The 15651-nt window shown below is 39.5% G+C and overlaps 1 long non-coding RNA gene across 1 annotated transcript; it reads right to left on the bottom strand.

Annotated features, from left to right (window-relative positions):
- Positions 1-849: 849 nt before the first annotated feature.
- On the bottom strand, positions 850-11016 carry LOC123609674. The gene is made up of 3 exons (XR_006717885.1): positions 10400-11016; positions 4902-4952; positions 850-1252 (listed from the first exon to the last, which is right to left on the bottom strand). It is a non-coding gene; the product is annotated as an uncharacterized LOC123609674 (long non-coding RNA).
- Between the last annotated feature and the right edge of the window lie 4635 nt (positions 11017-15651).

Genomic DNA, 15651 nt, shown 5'->3' with positions numbered 1-15651 from the left:
TCAGTGTGTCTGCACTTTTTCTTTCTGAATATGAATATCTTTTTATACCTATATATATCCAAGTTATTCATATTTGATTCTATGATTCTATCTGAATCAAATTATATTTGATTCTATACCTATATCTATGCTTATATCTACAACGAGAAGGCATTCTTGAATTAACTACAGCACCCCCCAGTATGGCCCTCGTTATAGTTTCTCTTCAAATCCAGCGGGAATCCCGTCTCCACTCCACCAAAATAAATGTCTCATGTTGAATTGAAGATATATCTAACAATGTCTCTCTGCTCTTCCTAAGAGAAGTCATCTGTCAACCGTCAATAGAGTCGGAGTTCTAGGAGCAAAATAGAGAAAACTGAAAGCAGAGTTTCCCTACTGGGACTAAGAGAATACATAAAGACCCATTTGAATGAATAAAATAGGCATTTAATTATTTATTTTTAAATTTTTTTTATTTTTGAGACAGAGAGAGAGAGAGAGACAGGATCCAACGTGGACTCGATCTCACGACTCTGGGACCATGACCTGAGCCAAAATCAGGAGTTGGATGCTCAACTGACTGCACCACCCAGGTGCCTCTAAGACAGGCACTTACAAAATCTATAGCTATATAACAAACATTTTAAATTTAAATTTAAATAAATAGATTTATTTATTTCAATCATTTTAAATTAAATTTAAAGTTAAAGCTATTGTTGTCTCTCACATTTCTGTGAATTCACTGAGCACAGCTGGATGACTCCCGTGTGGGGTCTTGTTGGCAGTTGTAGTGAAACCCGGCTGACTTGGGTGGCCGACGTGCCACCCTCCCGTGACTAGCAGTTGATGCTGGCTACTGGCTGTGAGCATTGTAGGGCTTTCTATATGACCTGGGCTTCTCACATCACAGCAGCTAGGTTCCAAAAGCAAGTATCCAAGAGACCAAAAGTAGAGGTATATTAGCTGTCTCTTGGGGGGGGGGTAACAAATTACCACAAACTTACTGGTATAAAACAACACCCATTTATCATTTCATAATTGCTATAGATCAGAAGTCTAGACACAACTTACTTAGCTGGGTCTTCTGCTCAGGATCTCCCAAGATTGCAGGCAGGGTCAGTCAGGACTACAGTCTTGTCTGAGGTCCAAGGTCCTTTTCCAAGTTTAATGGTTGTTGGTAAAATCCATCTCTCTGCAGCTGTGGAACTGATGGCTACTTGCTTCTTCAAGGTTGATGGGGAATATATCTTGGTTCGGGGAAGGTCTGAAACTTAAAAAAAAAAAAAGAATAGCTGGGGTGCTTAAGTGGCTCAGTCAGTTAAGTGTCCAACTGTTGACTTCGGCTCAGGTCATGATGTCATGATTCATGAGATCGGGCCCCATGTTGGGGCTCTGTGTTAGCACAGAGCCTGCTTGGGATTCTCTCTCTCTCTCTCTCTCTCTCTCTTCCCCTCCCGTGCTGGCACATGCTCTCTCTCTCTCTCTCTCAAAATAAATAAATTAATTAATTAAAAAAGAATAACTTTATTGATGCACCAGTCACATCTCATACAATTCACTCATGTAAGATGTGTCACTCAGTGGTTTTTAATATTGTCATTTATTCAACTATCAGCACAATCCGAGTTTAGAACATTTTTGCTGTTCCAAAAGAAGCATTAGCAGTTAGTCTACACTACCCTCCCCCCCCATCTCTGGCCCTAGGCGATCACTAACGTATTTTTGTGCACAGATTTTACCCTTCTGGCCATATTCATGGAATCATCTGATGTGTGGCTTTTTGTGACTGGCTCCTTAAATTCGCATAATGCTTTCCAGGTTCAACTGCATCGTATCTTGTATTAGCCCTTCATTCCTTTTTACGGCTGAATACTACTCTTTATAGACACAGCACATTTTATTCATCTATTCATCAATTGATGGACAGTCAGGTTGCTTTTACTTTGGGCTATTGTGAACAATGCTGCTCTGACACTCATCTGGAAGGTTTTTGTGGATACGTGTTTGCATTTCTCTTGCCTTTATACCAAGGGATGGAAGTGCTGGGCCAGGAACTGTCAGACAATTTTCAAAGCCTCTGTGCCATTTTACGTTTCCACCAGCAATGTGTGAGGGTTCCTACTTCTCCTTATCCTCATCAATACTTACTATTGTCTGTTGTTTTTATTCTAAATATCTTAGTGGGTATTTATTATCTCACTGCACTTTTGATCTTATTTTCCTAATGACTAGTGTTGTTGAACATATTTTCATGTGCTGTTTATATAACTTCCTTGGGAAAATGTCCATTCAAAGTCTTTGACCATTTTTTAGTTGAGTTATGTATATTTTTTATTATTGTGTTGTGGTTTTTACATATTACAGACATAAGTCTTTTGCCAGATATACAATTTGCAAATATCTTCCCTCCTTCTATGTGTTGACTTTTCACTTTCTTGACTAGGTCCTTTGAGTCACAAAAGTTTTCATTTTAATGATGTACAATTTGTTTTGTTTTTTGTCCTTTGCACTTTTGAAGTTTTATCTAAACCATTGTTGCTTCACCCAAATTCATAAAAATGTACTCTTATGTTTTCTAAGAGTATTATACATTTGATGCTCACATTTAGGTGTATGATCCATCTGGAGTTAATTTTTGTGTATAGTATGAAGGGAGGTTCAGCTTCATTCTTTTGTGTAAATATCCAGTTGTCCCAGCATCATTTGCTGGAAAAACTAAGCCCTCTTTTAAAGGGCTCACCTGAGTAAGGCTGACCTAGCCAGGAAAATCTCCTTCTGATTAGCTCAAAGTCAACGTATTAGGCACCTTAATTACATCCGCAAGTCCATTCACCTTTGCTGCATAAGGTAACATATTCACTGGAGTGATACCCAACAGACACACACGTCCCACTTATAATCAAGAGGAGGGCATACGCTGTAGGGGGGAAGGTTTTAGAGGACATGTTAGAATTCTGCCTGCCACAGGAAGCTGCCAGTGGCTTAGGCCTGGGCTTGGATGCTGACAGAGCATCATTTCCATTATATTCTGTTGGCCAAGTGGTCACAAAGCCCACCCAAATGCAAAGGAGGAATTATAGAAAGAGAATTTAGGAAGTCGTGCCTGTCTGTAATTTACCACAGTGTGCTGTCACAAAAAGCAGCTTTAGGCAAGGCTGTTTATTAAAATATTTACTTCTAATCTTCCCTACCTTAAAATTTGAAAGAACTTTGTAAAGCAAGGAGATAACATCTTATAAAGAAAAATCTGGAACAGAATGCAATAGCTACTTGAGTTCATGTACTAAAGAGGAAATAAAAACCCAGTTCTAAGGGAGTTGGGTCTGATCCTCTATTAGTCTGGACTTAGTACACACCCAGATGAATCACCTTGGCTGTCCCATGTAGTACATTTCCTTCTTTGTGAGCAGCAGGTGGCCTATGAATGACCTTGGAAAGATGATTCAAATCACGCACAGAAACAATTTTCTCAGAATTAAGAAGTCCAAAAAGACTTGATTAGAGCTGAAAGGGAAAATCTCATTCTGATCCTGGAGGAGACGTTTATACCAATTTGATTTCTGTGGCTCCAGGCTCTGAGCTACTGCTACCAATGACTCTATGCCTGCCTACATTACCCTTCCTCTGTCTTCTGGGTTAGGTCCAATGACACAATGTAATAAGTCAAATTGACTCTGAGTAACCTATGGCAGTTTTTGTTAAAGTGTCCAGAAAAATGAGGGGCGCCTAGGTGGCTCAGTCAGTTGAGCGACTGACCTCGGCTCAGGTCATGATCTCACAGTTTGTGAGTTTGAGCCCCGAGTCGGGCTCTGGGCCGACAGCTCGGAGCCTGGAGCCTGCTTCTGATTCTGTGTCTCCCTCTCTCTCTCTGCCCTTCCCCCACTCGTGCTCTGTCTCTCTCTGTCTCAGAAATAAATAAACATTAAAAAAAAATTTTTAAAAAGTGTCCAGAAAAATGAGACCTATTTCAATATGCAAATTACATAGGAATAAGCAGCCTGTAGTAGTCAAGGCATTGCAGAAAGCTTGTCCGCATGCAAGATGACCAAAGTTTTCTTTACTTCAGATAACTTCCTACATTACTCAATTTATGCAGCATGTGAATAAATTGAGTAATGTAGGTCTATCAGATATATTAAAAATAGAGTCTAGAAATAGATGAAAACCAACGGCCTCTCTTTCCTTTGGAATCCAAAAGAAAAACTGAGTGGAAATCTTGAAATCTGAGGCAGGTTGATAGAATATACAAAGGAACAATTAGGATATTAAAGTTGATGTGGATTTTGCTCTTTTGTTTTGTTTTTAGCCTGGCTGGAATGACTCTAAATGTCTTTTTTCCAGTGGCCACAACATGAAAACAAAACAAAACAAAACAAAACAAAACAAATATATATATGGATTCACAAAAGACCTAGCTAGGTTCCAGAGCAGTTTCTAAAATTTATCTTGATTAGTACTCTCAGTAAAGTCATCTCCACATTTCTTGCTTGCATTCTCATTTTTTAAACGATAATAATCATACCTATCCTACCTGCCTCACAGAGATGTATTATTAAAATCTAGTAAAATATACCTGTAGGTCAAGCGGGATGCTTTGAACTGCTTTGAGGAAACCAACCTAGCTTGAAGAGTCAGATAATTTCTCTTCACACGACTTCCAGAGGAATGGCTAACTTAGAGGTCGACTGCTTCAGTAACCCCATGATGTCATTAGGAACAGATGTTCTTTCCAAGTCTCTTTTCTGTGGTTGACAGATTTTGGCTTAACCCATAGGCTTGTTCTCCAACTCACTGTTGTAAGACAATCTTTGCCTCTTTTATTTATCCAGGGAGAAAATAGAAATATTTCATTCCAGGCCTTATAACTATTCCTGGACCAATAACAATGATCGGCAAACCATGCTATGATTGACTTATACCTGGATTCCTAAAACAATCCAGCTTTGATTCATCAGGATCTTTTCCAGGAGCTGAAAAAAAGAGAAGGTTGCAAGGGTTATGTGAGGGACATGGGTTGCAAGGGTTATGTGAGGGACACGAGGACACATGAACAAAACTGGGGTTCTGTGAAGAATTATGAGAAGGAAATAAGGGCTGAGGAGGCAATCAACAGTGGTACATCACTTAAAAATAGCACATTTTAATAAATATTCTAGAAAATGTTTTTAAATTGTATTTCATTCAAAGGCACTGGTTCATCTTCCTCTAGAACAATATTGAAATTCTCCAAAACAGATTTCATGGGGAGAATTTGGCTCACTTGGTAACTATCAGTTATGACATGATAAGTTATGAATTTTTTATAAATTATGAAAACTATGATATAAGCAGGAATGGTTCAAGGCATATGTATAAAACACAACATTGAGAGAAAAGTTTTGAACAGATACATAGGAAGATTTTATAATACTTTAAGCTATAATATTTTATAATATTTTAAGCAGGTTTAAAAAACCAAAAGAATGGAATTGTAATTTTACCCTACACTTCAGACAAAAATCAACTCAAAGTCCACAAAGATCTAAATGTAAGAGCTAAAGGAAAAGACTTCATGACATTGAATTTGGCGATAATTTCACAGATAGGACACCAAAAGCACAGGAAAAGAAAAAAAAAAGAAAAAAAAACAGACAAACTGGACTACATTAAAGAAAAACAAACAAACAAACAAACAAACTTGTGTTCAGCAAAAGATGCCATCAACAGAGTGAAAAGGCAACACACAGAATGGAAATATTTTCAAATGGTATATCTGAAAAAGGATTAATATATAGGAGATGTAAAGAACTCCTACAACTCAACAACAAAAAAACAAACAACCTGATTTAAAATGTGCAAATCATATCTACTTTTATGTATATACCCAAAATGATTGAAAGCAGCGTCTCAAAGAGGCATTTGTACACCCGTGTTCCTAGCAGCATTACTCACAATGGCCAAAAGGCAGAAGCAACCCAACTGTCCATCAATGGATAAATGGATAAAGAAGATGTGGTCTATACATACAATGAAATATAATCAGCCTTAAAAAGGAAGAAAATTTTGACACATGCTGCAACATGGATGAACCTTGGGGACATGATGACAGGTGAAGCAAGCCAATTACAGAAAAACAAACACTATATGATTCCACTTACATGAGGTGCCAAGAGTAGTCAAGTTGAGAGACAGAAAATAGAATGGTGGTTGCCAAGGGCCAGAGAGGGCAGAATGTGCAGTTATTATTTGGTGTGTATAGAGTTTCGGTTTGGGACGATGAAAAAAGCTCTGGAGAGGGATGGTGGTGATAATTGCATAACCGTGTGAATGTCCTTAATGCTACCAAACGGCACACTTAAAAATGGTTAAGACAGTAAATTTTGTGTTATACATATATGACCAGTTTTTTTAAGCAGTTAGCAGTTAAAGGATTTAATAAGGATACAGGTCAGTAACAGGTAAAGAGATACATAGGAGAGGTCCGGAAGGGTCCCAAGCAGAGGACCCCATAAAGTTGAAGTACATTGCCCTCTCAGGTACATGGATGTGTTCACCTATCAGGAAGCTCCCTGAGCCCTGTACTATTGGGATTTTTATGGATGCTTCGTCAGGTAGCCATGATTGATTATTAATTCCATGTCCGTCCCCCCCGCCTTCTCTTCATTAGAGAATAACAGAGAGGGGGTGGGGACTGAAAGTTCTAAGCTTCTGCTCATGGCTTCGTTTTCCGGGTGACCGGCCCTCCCCCCATCCATTAACCATCCAGAAGTCCACCTCGAGTCACTTCATTAGAACCAAAAACACCTCTATCACCCAGGAAATTAAAGGGTTTGGGGAGCTCTGTGCCAGGAACTGGGGGCAGAGACCAATATAGATTTTCCGTCATTGCACAGCTTGAACAAATGAATGGGGCAGAACTCAAGGAGGGAACTACATTAGTTAAAATGTCATATATTATCCACCCACAAGCACATAAAATTTGTCTGCATTTTAGAGCCATTCCATAGCTCCTTAAAGTCCATCCGAGATTCCAAATTAAAAGTCCTTCCCTACCTCTACTTTTCCTTCTCTGTAATGTTTTTATTGATATTCTAGTCTTTATTTCTCTGTTACTCAATTGTCATTTCTAAATAGGACTCATCAACTTAGCTGAGTGCCTTTTCTGAGTGCATTGTATCATTTTTATTTTGGTTTCTAATTTTTTATGAGTATACTTGGCATACAATGTTACATTAGTTGCAGGTGTACAACATAGTGATTCAACATCACTATATCGTGCAATGCTCACCGTTAAGTGTCCTTTACTACCTTATTAGAGTATCAGTGACTAGATTCCCTAGGGTGTGCTTTTATTCCTGAAACTTAGCCGTCCCATAACTGGAAGCCTGTATCTCCCTCTCTCCTTCACCCAGTTTTCATCCCTCCACCTTCCCCCGCCCCCATCTCTTTGGCTGTCAGCTTATTCTCTGTATTTATAGGTCAGATTCTGCTTTTTGTTTGTTTGCTTATTCACTTGTTTTTCAGATTCCACCTATGACTGAAATCATATAGTATTTGTCTTTATATGATTTATCTCATGTAATATAATACCTTCTAGATCCATCCATGTTATCACAAAAAGATTACATCTTTTTATGATTGTGTAATATTCCAGGTGTGTGTGTGTGTGTGTGTGTGTGTGTGTGTCTCACATCTTCCTTATCCATGTATCTATCAATGGACATGTATGGGCTGTGTTTTCTGTCTTGGAAATTATAACTAATGCTGCAGTAAACATGGGGGTGCATCTAGCTTTCTGAATTAGTGTTTTCATTTTCTTTGGGTAAATATCCAGAAGGGTAATCATTGGATCACATGGTTTCTCTTTTTAACTTTGTGAGGAACCTCCATACTGTTTTTCCAGAGTGGCTACACCAGTTTGCATTCTCACCAATAGTGCATGAGGGTTCCTTTTTTCCCCACATCCTCACCAATACGTGTTATTTCTTATCTTTTTTTTTTATTTAAACCACTCTGATATGTATAAGATGATAGCTTACTGTGGTTTTAATCTGCATTTTCCTGATGATGAGTGATGCTGAGCATCTTTTCATGTGTCTGTTGGCCATCTGGATGCCTTCTTTGGAAAAATGTCTATTTAGGTCCTTTGTTCATTAAAAAAAATTTTTTAACATGTATTTATTTTTGAGGGGGGGGAGGGGCAGAGAGAGAGGGAGACACAGAATCCAAAGCAGGCTCCAGGCTCTGATCTGTCAGCACAGAACCTGATGCGGGGCTCAAACTCATGAACCATGAAATCATGACCTGAGCTAAAGTTGGACGCCTAACTGACTGAGCCAGCCAGGCGCCCCAGATGCTTATTTTTTCAATTATATTATTATACTGTTGTTGTTGTTTGTTGTTGTTTGTTGTTGTTGTTTTGGTGTTAAGTTGTATAAGTTCTTTGTATATTTTGGATATTAAACCCTTATTGGATATGTCATTTGCAAATATATTATTCCATAAATTGTCTTTCATTTTGATGGTTTCCTTCACTGCACAAAAGCATTTTATTTTGATGTAGTCCTAATAGTTTTTGCTTTTGTCTCCCTTGCCTTAAGAGTCACATCTCAAAAAGTGTTGGCGCAGTCGGTTAAGCGTCCGACTTCAGCCAGGTCACGATCTCGCGGTCCGTGAGTTCGAGCCCCGCGTCGGGCTCTGGGCTGACGGCTCAGAGCCTGGAGCCTGTTTCCGATTCTGTGTCTCCCTCTCTCTCTGCCCCTCCCCCCGTTCATGCTCTGTCTCTCTCTGTCCCAAAAATAAATAAACGTTGAAAAAAAAAATTAAAAAAAAAAAAGTGTTGCTACGGCTGATGTCAGAGAAATCACTGCCTGTGTTCTCTTTCAAGATTTTTGTGGTTTCAGGTCTCACATTAGGTCTTTAATTCATTTTGGGTTTATTTTTGTGTATGGTGTGAGAAAGTTCAGCACAATTATTTTTTTTAAGTGTACAGAAACGTTTACAATTTTGCTGTTTTACTCCTAAAGTTTATAAAAGGTATTGTGTGTATAACAAGAAGAGCATTGATTCACTACAAATAGCTAGTCCAGGTGTTACCTGGTTCCTCTCTGCCTCCTAAGAGTTTCAAAATGTTGCTTGAATTCCTATCCCAAACCTTCTAGAAGTTGAAACTTCTACCCAAGATTTGTACTAATTCTTAGTAGTGGAGTTTGTCTCTGGTGTTTAGTTCTTTATCCCATTGAATTATACCACATTAAGAAACTTTTCAGACACTCTCAAGAAAGCTATTCTCCTCTGCATTCTATCTACCTAGACTCTCCTCAGTTTCACAAACATGAAATGAAGCATTAAAATGTTTCACGGACGGGTGTAGTTGGAGAGTTAACTGAAGTTTTTCAGAGATGGAAAGTGGGGTTGGCTTAGATCACAACCCAAACAACATCCAATTGAATATTAGCCACCTAGCTCTTTATTTTATTTATTTTATTTTATTTTATTTTATTTTATTTTTATATTTGAGAGAAAGAGAGACAGAGTATGAAGGGGGCAGGGGCAGAGAGAGAGGGAGACACAGAATCTGAAGCAGGACTTGAATTCACAAATGGGAGATCATGACCTGAGCTGAAGCGGGATGCTTAACCGACTGAGCCACCCAGGCTCCCCAGCCACTCAACTCTTAAAAGTCATTTTTGTCTCTCCGCCTTGGTCACTTCACACATGCAATACCCCAACCTCACACCACATCCAGCTCATACTATCTCCTGTCTTGCTTTTATCTCTAACAATAACTCCACGAGTAACAATTAATACTTCAAAAATGAATGCACAAAACAATTTGAGTCTCTATACAAGGCTGGCCTGGTTTGCCTTTTCCAAATCATTTATTTTGAAGGAGGAGGGAAATGTTTTGAGTAATGTCTTTCAAATTGTTGAAAATGAACGGTTGGTAATGTTTCAATACAATATTTTAAGATTCCTAGCCATCAAACAAAAAACAACAAAACACTCCATCATGTTACTCTGATAATGTAAGGGAATTACCTGCAAAATATTTTGGACCAGTAATTTATTATTTTCTGAAATCTATTCCATTTATTCCTCTCTCTATAGATTAAGTGACTAATCTGTTTCATTTCACTCACTGACATAACTCTCCAAAGATGTACACATAATATATTATATGCAAGACAAAGCAAGAAGAGTGGGAAGGAAAGTAGTAGAAGTCACCAGAATGGTGAATGGAAGGGCTTCTATGATTTATTAGGATAAGAAATCAGAGGAGAAAAACAAAAACACAAACACAAACAAAAACCCTATAGTCCAAGAATAGCCAAATGGATCATCTTGAATGAGCTGCTGATATGAAGCTGTTAAGCTCTCAAACCAGAAAAGAGACACATATTTAAGAATGGAGGGGAAAATATCTACGTGCATGTACCTTACGTGTTGTGACAGCCAGATGAATAGTGAGACTATTCTGAAGACTTCCTACCCGCATTCAGCAAAGTGCACTCTGATGTTCAAATGTGGTCAACACAACACACACGATCCAGTGTGAAATGATTGAACTGGTGCCAGGCTGTAAGTTGGGGACCACCATTAACTCACTAGGAGACCAGATCATAGTCACTGAGTCACATTCATTCGTCCTTTGTGGTCCTTCCATAAGTTTTTCCTTGAAATGCTCATTACTATGTGCTGACCCATAATAGTACATTCTGGATTGCAAGGATTACTTAAAAATGGCCAACGACCTCAATGAGCCGCTCGTGTAGATAACAGACATTTGCTGTGTGTCTTGTTTTTAGGGTAGCACCAGGCAGCAGGTATTGTGGTAGCCAAGAGGGAATCACATTCTGGCACCACATTCCTCACTGTCAGAGGAAATACCACAGGGCCCGAGCACCTTGGTCATGACGCAAATACACCACTGAAGATAAAGTTCTGGGTAAGCTGTGAAGGCCTATCCAGCCAGCCCAAGTGGAAGGAGTAGAATCTTCTGATTCATTCTCAGGCTCCTGTGTCTGGACAGTAAGGTACCACAGATCCGATGTGAAATGTACGCACCCTGAAAAAGACAAAAAGCAAAAGAAGAAAGCTGCGAACTCAAAAACTATAGTTGTTTTAAAGCCATCAGTTTCGACTTTTTCAAAGGTGACCCAACAGGTCTGGTGATATATAAATACTGTTTGAAGCCGGCTGTTGATTTGAACATATTTGAAAGAACATGGGCTGGGGCCCCCGAAATTAAGAGTATCAGGACTCACAAGGGTCTTTGAATAGTCCCTGCAGAGATAAGCCTGGGTTCCAATCCTGGCTCAACCATACACATACTGGTTGGGGGCCTGACAAACCAATTTACATGTCATAAGCTTTAGCTTAGTGTTCTATAACATGGGGACAGTAATATCAAACAAAGCATTGTCAGTAACAAATGCTTTATTACATAGAAAGTGCCTGGCACACTTTAAAAAAATATATTTGTTGTTTTTCTTTTTTTTCCATATATTGTAGGTGCTGCTGTTGACATATCTTTTTTAATTTTTTTAAATGTTTATTTGTTTTTGAAGTAGAGAGAGAGAGTGTTGGGGGGGGAGGTGGAGGGGGTACACAGAGAGAGGGAGACACATAATCCAAAGCAGGCTCCAGGCTCCGAGCTGTCAGCAAAGAGCTCGATGCAGGGTTTGAACCCACAAACTGTGAGATCATCACCTGAGCCGAAGTCGGATGCTTCACCCACTGAGTCACCCAGGCGCCTCTGCTGTTGATGTATTTGGAATGGATTGACAGGTAAACACTTGGGCACACAATTGTTCTGGTCATGCTAATCCCAACTTCCCTCTGTGCATATCTGATTGTCGCTGTCCTCCCAAACAATAAGCCCTGGGGGGATTGTTAGGAAAATGATATATCAGGAGATGCCTTGACTTCCCAAGGTGGTGCTATGGTGATACTCAGAAAAAGGCTTGCCTCGCTGGGCTGGAGGATGATGACTCCAGGGACACTTCATGGTCTCCTTAGACACTTTCCCTCTCGGTTTCTCCCGTTCTCTCCTTGTCTTTCTTTTGCTTGAACCTCTGTGAAAAAATGAACAGGTTTTGCTTTTGAGAAAGGTATCCATGTTAATTAGTGATGTGCTTGATCATATGATTTCTTTTTAAAATTATGAAGCCTTGAGTAGTTTTCTGAGAGTTCATTTTTTTAATTTTATATTTGGTAGCTACGGTCCTGAAATAAATTTCATCTCCAGAGAGATAGGAACATTTGTGTGAGGGACAGATGAGTGAAATTTTCACAGTTCAGCCTGCATTTCTCCTCCTTCCCCAAAGTCCATCATTTTTGTTTTAAGCATCGCTTTCTTGCCAGTACATCCCAAGTGTATTCTTTTCTTAATCTTTCTTAAAAGTCTTATGTGGTTTCTTGTCCATGCATTAACCAGTCGTCTGGTTAGAAGATCGCATTGATTTTATTGGTGTTAGTATGGTATACAGCTAATAAAAATGTTAATAAATGAACGTAATTAATTCCCTTCCAATCTCAACCACCTTGTTTCTGTCCGCTAAAAGTAAGATTTACTGCATTTTGAGCTTTGCATGATCCTGAACACCCTGGCTCGCAGTGACCCAAGAGAACAGGAACCCACCAAGAACAGGAACAGGGGTGCTCTGAGATTTCCACTTTGCTCCAAGACATTACATCAAGGCATCCATGGAGACAAGAGATTTTTGGCTCTTGTAGGGCCAGCTCTAGTCACACAAACAAAAATTGTTTTTTGATAGAAATATTGCACAAAGTGTATGTCTTCAGTGGAAGGCCATGAAAAATCCAAACGATGAGCCCATGCCAGTGGGCTTCACTGTTTTCCAGCCGTACTCTTCTCTTCTTATGAGAACCTGAAGGTCCGGGCAAGAGACTCCTTTCGTAGAGAAGGAAATTCCAGTTTAGGACAGTTGAGTGAGTTTCCCAAGCTGGCCACTGGTTTGATGCAGAAGTAGGAGAGAGTTATCTGACAACAGGTGAGTTAGCAGTCATGTTTCTTTGGCCCTGACCAACCCATCAGGGGTCTAAGTTTGCGGTCTTCCGCCTTCCTGAAATTCTGCTTTTTATTTTATTTTATTATTTTATTTTTTATGCTAAAAGGAGTACAGGAGTCAGATACTGTGTGGCACAGCTATACTCCGGAGTTGAAGTGTGTATTTTTCATATACTCAGAGTAGTTCCACAGTGATACTTTATAGATACATTTGTTGTTGTTTTTTAAAAATTTTTTTTTTCCAACGTTTATTTATTTTTGGGACAGAGAGAGACAGAGCATGAACGGGGGAGGGGCAGAGAGAGAGGGAGACACAGAATCGGAAACAGGCTCCAGGCTCTGAGCCGTCAGCCCAGAGCCCGACGCGGGGCTCGAACTCACGGACCGCGAGATCGTGACCTGGCTGAAGTCGGACACTTAACCGACTGCGCCACCCAGGCGCCCCCATTTGTTGTTGTTTTTAATCCATTCCCAGGTTGTGAATTATTTAGCTGAATATAAAACCCTTCATTCATTTTACAGCAATGTGGACTGACAGAACGGAAACCCAGAAAGAGTGAAGTTAGATAGCTACACTTGCTTAGCATGTCACAGGTTAGAAAGCCTTTTTCATATACATTCTCTTTCCTTGACCCTTCCAACAACCATACAAGCAGAAATCGTTTCCATTTTGCACATCAGAAACAAAGTCTCAGTGAAGTTACATGACTTGGCCAAGGTTACTCAAAGAAGCAACTGGCAAACTCTTATAACCTTGGATACCACTGGCAAGAATGTAAATATTCATTTTCATATGCATATGCTTATTTATAAGTTGTACATACATGACACTGTTAATATGTGGAATATATTAGAAATCCTACTCCCAGGGCACCTGGGTGGCTCAGTCGGTTAGCGTCCAACTTCAGCTCAGGTCATGATCTCACAGTTTGTGAGTTTGAGCCCCGTGTCAGGCTCTGTGCTGACAGCTCAGAGTCTGGAGCCTGCTTTGAATTCTGTCTCCCTCTCTCTCTGCCCCTCCCTGTTCACGCTCTGTCTATCACTCAAAAAATGAATAAATGTTAAAAAAATTAAAAAAAAAAGAAAACCTCCTTTCAAAATGGGAATTTTAAGGACGAGATAAAGATAAAATAACCAAGAATTGTTTAAACTACATATTCTTACCAATGAAATAAAAATTTGTGCTAACACAAAAAAACAGTATTAATTATACTTTGAGTGAGAAAACTATAGCTCAATACGGTTTATTGTTTTTTCAAAATTCTGATTTATTGTATTTTAGCAATCTGAATTTCTGGTTTTAGGCTAATTTTATTTGGGCACTTGGTATTATGGCCAGATAAAAATGTAAAGTCACTCAATATTAATATGTAAATAAAATAGAAGTGTGTTGTTGGTCGTACTGATTAAATTGTGGAGATCATTTTCAAGTCCAACCTCTAATTATGCAAAGTTTTTCTATTTTTCTAATTTTTCAATGTTTATTTATTTTTGAGACAGAGAGAGAGAGGCAGAGAGAGAGAGAGAGAGAGAGAGAGACAGAATCCGAAGCAGACTCCAGGCTCTGAGCTGTCAGCACAGAGCCCAACGTGGGACTCAAACCCCTGAACTGGGGGATCATGACCCATGACCCAAGCCAAAGTCAGATGCTTAACTGACTGAGCCACTCAGGTGGCCTGCAAAATTTCTACTAAAATTCTGTTCAAAAATTTTCCTCTCATCTGACCTGAGCTAATCATTCTTACAAACTAAGCAGAAGATATTAAAATACTGCTATCTTGAATTATGAGCCAATGGGTTCCATCTTCCAGTTCTGTCTCTGACAGGTCACTTGCAAGGCAACACTGTCATCCTTTCAACAAGATAAAATTTAACGAACTAAAAAAAATCAATGACTTTTCTTGTATCTGGGAGAGAACTGATATCATGAGGCAAACCATGACCCTGAAATCTCACAGCTGAGGTCTGGTGTCCAGAGCAGAGGCCACAAGAGCCACTAGGAGAAACACTTAAGTGGAGGCTAAACGTGGATGACCTGGAGGGTGAGCCACTTCTGGTGGCTGCAGTCTCGGGGAGGGGCCCTCACTTTCTACATCTGGGAAGTCCAACCATTCCTCAAGATGGAGAGCCGGGAAAGATCCACTCATAGAATACACCCAGAGTGTTCTCTGTCACAAAGGCCTACTCTCCAAGGGAGAATAATACTTTAGAAGGGTCTTATCCCGTCCGGAGAAAGGGCATTTCTTCCGGTATAGCCTTCTCCAGTCTTCTCGCCTCATGTAAGGGGAGAACGAAAGCTAGAAATTACTTGCACAGGTCAAAGCCCAGGGACTTGGGCCACTACAAGACTGAAGTTTAATCATAGGATGATAAGACACTTTCCCTTTCCTACCTTATCCCTATACCCACAGGACTCAAGTATGGTAACGGCAGTTTACAGCTGAAAGATCAGTGAGGAAGAGTATGTAGGCAGTAGTGGGAATTTAAGGCTGTTACTGTCTCCATCTATAGCAGACAGTAAACATAGCAAGACTCTAGCCATTACCGTAAATCTTTACACTAATGACCCCAGTTCTCTCCATTCAATACATGTCTACCTTTTTTTAATTTGTTTTATTTTTTAAGTGTTTATTTACTTTTTGAGAGAAAGAGAGGAA

This window comes from Leopardus geoffroyi, chromosome B2, assembly GCF_018350155.1.
Source record: "Leopardus geoffroyi isolate Oge1 chromosome B2, O.geoffroyi_Oge1_pat1.0, whole genome shotgun sequence".
Taxonomy (NCBI): domain Eukaryota; kingdom Metazoa; phylum Chordata; class Mammalia; order Carnivora; family Felidae; genus Leopardus; species Leopardus geoffroyi.
The sequence above is the reverse complement of the archived record's forward strand: the minus strand, read 5'-3'. Positions and strand labels throughout refer to the sequence as shown.